Source organism: Bos taurus, chromosome 21, assembly GCF_002263795.3.
Source record: "Bos taurus isolate L1 Dominette 01449 registration number 42190680 breed Hereford chromosome 21, ARS-UCD2.0, whole genome shotgun sequence".
In the NCBI taxonomy this organism is placed as follows: Eukaryota; Metazoa; Chordata; class Mammalia; order Artiodactyla; family Bovidae; genus Bos; species Bos taurus.
Genome location: NC_037348.1, coordinates 27,227,833 through 27,233,169, shown reverse-complemented (window position 1 = coordinate 27,233,169; position 5,337 = coordinate 27,227,833). Strand labels below are relative to the sequence as shown.

Genomic DNA, 5,337 nt, shown 5'->3' with positions numbered 1-5,337 from the left:
CACACCAGTCAGAGTGGCCATTCTCAGAAACTCTACAAACAATAACCGCTGGTGAAGGTGTGGAGAAAAGGGAGTATCCTCCCCTAATGCTGGGAGTATAAACTGGTAACAGACACTGTGAAGGATGGTGTGATGGTTATTGAGGCAAAGAAAATAAGGTTAGAATACTTCCTAACACCATACACAAAACAAACTCCAAAGAATATAAAGATCTAAATGTGAGGATGGATACTGTGAAAGCTCAAGGAAAACATAGGCAGGACACACATAGACATAAATCCCAGTGAGGTCTTTCTGGGTTCACCTCTTAGATGAATGAAAAATAAACCAAAAATAAGAAAATGGGACCTAATTAACCATAAAACATTTGTACAGCAAAGGAAACCCAAAATGAAAGACAAACGAAGCCCAGAATGGGAAGAAATGTTTGCAGACGAAGATATCCACAAGGAACACGTCTCTGAAACACACAGACAGCTCATACAGCTTAATATCAAAAGCACAGACAACCCAAGACACCAATGGGCCAAACACAGAAATGGGTATTTCTTGGAGGAAGACATGCAGACTGTGATTAGGGACCTGAGGACATTCTCAGCATCACTAATTCTTACACAAACACAAAGCAAATCCAGTGAGATCTCACACAGGTCAGAACGGCCATCTCAAAATATGTCCAAAAATAAATGCTAGAGACGGTGTGGAGAGAAGAGAATGTTCCTGCACTGTGGTTGGACATGTCCAATGGCGATCCACTAGGGAGAACAGTATGGAGAGTCTTAAAAAACAAAACAGAGAAGTACCTTCAGACCCAGCAATCCTGTGCCTGGGTATACATCCAGAGAAAACCAACATTTTAAAAGACACGGGAACACCCACCATCTGTAGCCCACCAGGCTTCTCTGTCCCTGGGGTTTCCCAGGCAAGAATACTGGAGTGGGTTGGAGGCCCTCCTCCAGGGGGTCTTTCGAACCCAGGTGTCCTGCATTGCAGGCAGAGTCTTTACTGTCTGAGCCACAAGGGAAGCACCCCTACACACTCCATTGCAAACTAGAGGATAAAAAAAGAAAAGAAAAACAAAAACTGACTCTGTTCCCCTCAGCCCATGGTTTCCTTGGCTTGTTTCAAATCTCTGGAGATTGGGCTGGCTGAGCTGCTAAGGCTGGATTGTTGTGGGGCTCAGGTCCTGGAAGGATGTGGGAGGCAGGGTGCCCCATGATGTTCCTGGAGTGCCTCTTGCCCTCTGCATGAGCCCTCAATCTCCAGATAAAGTTGGGAAAATTAAGAGTTTTGAATACCACAGGAAGTTTACTGAGCAGATGGTAATCATCTAGATGTGAAAAAGAACAAGAAAAAGAATAGATAAATGTCTATATATAACTGGATCAAGTTCCTTTACCCCTGAAACAAATGCCACATCGTAAATCACCTCTAAAATCACCTCTATGCCAATGCTAAATAATAAGAAAATGACAGGACTGAAAAAAAAAAAAAAGTTGGACATAAAGTAATGCTGCCACCTTGTGGTCATTGTCAGTAACAACAACTTGAAAAGCTGTGTTGATGGATATTTAATATTCACAGGGTTCCTGTTTAAATTTAGTTGCTCAGTCATGTCTGACTCTTTGCAACCCCATGCACTGCAGCACATCAGGCTTCCCTGTCTTTGACTATATCCTGGAATTTTCCAAAACTCATGTTCATTGAGTAGGTGATGTCATCTAACCATCTCATCCTTTGTCACCCTCTTCTCTTCCTGCCGTTAATCTTTCCCAGCATCAGGGTCTCTACCAACGATTAGCTCTTCGTGTCAGGCAGCCAAAGTACTGGAGCTTCAGCTTCAGCATCAGTCCTTCCAATGAATATTCAGGGTTGATTTCCTTAAGGACTGACTGATTTGATCTTGCTGTCAAACAGACTCTCAAGAGTCTTCTCCAGCACCACAATTGCAAAGCATCAGTTCTTCAGCGCTCAGCATTCTTTATGATCTAACTCTCACATCCATACATAACTACTGAAAAAACCTTAGATTTGACTATTTGGACTTTTGTCGTAAGTGAAAAACAACTAACCTCAAGACATGTCCTAGTGGTGGTCATTGAAAAAGAATTCAAAACAGGGCAGGCATACAAGACCCATCTCAAGAGGTAAGTTTAACTCACACCCTTTAAAACAAATCTCATGAAAAGACATCAACATGGCTAAATATCAAAGAAATGCAAGTCAAAACCGCAGCGAGGTATCACCACACAGCAGTCAGAATGGCCATTCCTAGAAACTTGACAAACAATAACCGCTGGTGAAGGTGTGGAGAAAAGGGAGCATTCCTCCACCGATGCTGGGAATGTAAATTGCTAACAGACACTGTGAAGGATAGAGAGATGGATACTGATACAAGGAAAATGAGGATGAGTTAGAATAGTCCCTAACACCATACACAAAATAACTCCAAATAAAAGATCTAAATGTCAGGATTTAGAAAATCTTGAGGAGCCATAGCCAGGACATACAGTAACATAAATTGCAGGAAGGTCTCTTTGGATACACCTCTTAAATGAATGAAAAATAAACCAAAAATAAGAAGACAGAAACTAATTAACCATAAAAGCATTTGCACAACAAAGGAAACCCCAAATGAAAGACAATTGCAACCTGGAATGGGAAGAAATATTTGCAAATGAAGATACGGACAAGGAATTCATCTCCAAAACACACAAGGAGCCCCAAATAGTTCAATATCAAAACCACAACAACCCAAGACACAAATGGGCCAAACACAGAAATGGATATTTCTTGGAGGAAGACATGGGTATTGTGATTAGGCACATGAGAACATGCTCAGCATCTCTCATTCTGACACAAAGGCAAATCAAAAGTCTGATGTGATATCACCTCACATCAGTCAGGATGGCCATCTCAAAACACCTAAAAGGATGTCTCTTGCATTGGCAGGCAGGGTCTTTAACACTAGTACCACCTGGGAAGCCCTATTCCAATATAAAAAAAACAATGACAGTTTAGAAAAAGGGTTAAAAAAGAAGAAGAAGAAAAAAGAAAGTGCAGCGCAAAAGAAAGTGTGGCCATATTGGGAACTACAACTATAAAAGTTGTGTTGACTGACACTTAATAGTCACAAGATCCGGGAGTGGGAGGGAGGTGTAAGTAAACAACTGCCTTCCAGGAGTCTCCTCCTGCTGCTGCTGCTGCTGCTGCTGCTGCTGCTGCTGCTGAGTCGCTTCAGTCGTGTCTGTGCGACTCCATAGACGGCAGCCCACCCAGGCTCCCCCGTCCCTGGGATTCTACAGGTAAGAACGCTGGAGTGGGTTGCCATTTCCTTCTCCAATGCATGAAAGTGAAAAGTGAAAGTGAAAGTGAAGTCGCTCAGCCGCGGGTGGTCATTGAAAAGAACTCATAACTGGGTAGACCTTCATGAAGCCAGATTTAACAGGTACCCTTAACTCACACCTTAAAAAAAAAAAATCACATGAAAAGATGTCAGCATCGCTAAATATTAGGGAAGTGTGTTCAATCCTGAAATGAGGTATCACCCCAAACCTGCCAGAATGGACACTGTCAATACTCTACAAAGGTCAAATCCACCAAATGCTGTGGAGAAAAGGGAACTCTCTTCCTCTGATGCTAAAAATGAAAACAGGTGAACACCAATATGGAGGCCAGCCTGCTGGTTCCTTGAGCAATGGAAAGAAGAATGAGGTGGGTCTCTGAGAGCCGAAAATTGAGAGCTTCTTCGTGCTGCGGAGATTGCACCCGGCGGCTCGGCAGCTATCACCATGCCACAAAATGGATATGTTGAGTTACACCGTAAGCGCTATGGATATCGTTTGGATTACCATGAGAAAAAGAGAAAGAAGGAAGGTTGAGAGACTCATGAACGTTCAAAGAAAGCAAAAAAGATGACTGGTCTGAAAGCTAAGCTCTACCATAAACAGCGCCATGCTGAGAAAATACAAATGACAAAGACTATTAAGATCCATGAAAAGAGAAACACCAAACAGAAGAATGATGAAAAGACTCCACAAGGAGCAGTACCTGCATATCTACTGGACCGAGAGGGACAGTCTTGAGCTAAAGTACTTTCCAATATGATTAAACAGAAACGAAAAGAGAAAGCGGGAAAATGGGAGGTCCCTCTGCCTAAAGTTCGTGCCCAGGGAGAAACAGAAGTATTAAAAGTTATTTGAACAGGAAAGAGAAAGAAGAAAGCCTGGAAGAGGATGGTTACTAAAGTCTGCTTTGTTGGAGATGGCTTTACTCGAAAACCACCTAAATATGAAAGATTCATTAGGCCAATGGGATTACGCTTCAAGAAGGCTCATGTAACACATCCTGAACTGAAAGCTGCCTTTTGCTTGCCAATACTTGGTGTAAAGAAGAATCCCTCATCCCCACTATATACAACTTTGGGTGTTATTACCAAAGGAACTGTCATTGAGGTGAATGTGAGCAAGTTGGGCCTTGTAACACAAGGAGGCAAAGTCATCTGGGGAAAATATGCCCAGGTTACTAATAATCCTGAAAATGATGGATGCATAAATGCAGTCTTACTGGTTTGACAGCAGTTACATACAAATAACTCCTTATAATTACTGAAGACTACACACCAATTGGGAAACCATTACTCTGATATTTCTGAATACTACCAATCAACCTTACATGTTGTCTTCAGTCAAAGAAAACTATTTATTCTACTGTTTTAAAAAAGAAAAAAGCCAACATTAAAATGATCTAATTTTACAAAAAAAAAAAGAAAAGAAGAATGAATTAGAATCTCTCTCAAACCATACACAGAAATAAACTTCAAATAAGATAAAGATCTAAATGTAAGAATGGATACTATGAAACTCTTGAGGAAACTATAGGTGGGACATGCTGTGACATCAATTCCACCAAGTGCTTTTGGGATCCATCCCTCAGAATAATGAAGAATAAACCAAAAGTTAGAGAATGGGACCAAGTTAATCTTAAAAGCATTTGCATAGCAAAGGACACCCTAAACAAAAGAGAAAGACAACCTTCAGAATAGGAAAAATATATTTGTAATTGAAGATACTCACAAGGAATCTGTGTCCAAAACATAGAAACAATCCTTGCAGCTTAATATCAAAAAGTTGAATAACCCAAGAAATCAACAGATCAAAATCGATATTTCTTCCAGGAAGGCATACTGAAAAAGAAATGCAAGAAGGCAAAGTGGTTGTGTGACTAGCCTTACAAATAGCTGAGGAAAGAAGAGAAGTGAATGGCAAAGAAGAAGGGAAAAGATACCCAAGTGAATGCAGAGTTCCAGAGAACAGCAAGGAGAGATGAGAAAGCCTT

General features: G+C 41.1%; 1 pseudogene; it reads left to right on the top strand.

The window, feature by feature from the left end:
* The first annotated feature begins 3,365 nt into the window (after window positions 1-3,365).
* Window positions 3,366-4,766, top strand: LOC100299869 (ribosome biogenesis protein NSA2 homolog; annotated as a pseudogene).
* The last annotated feature ends 571 nt before the right edge of the window (window positions 4,767-5,337 follow it).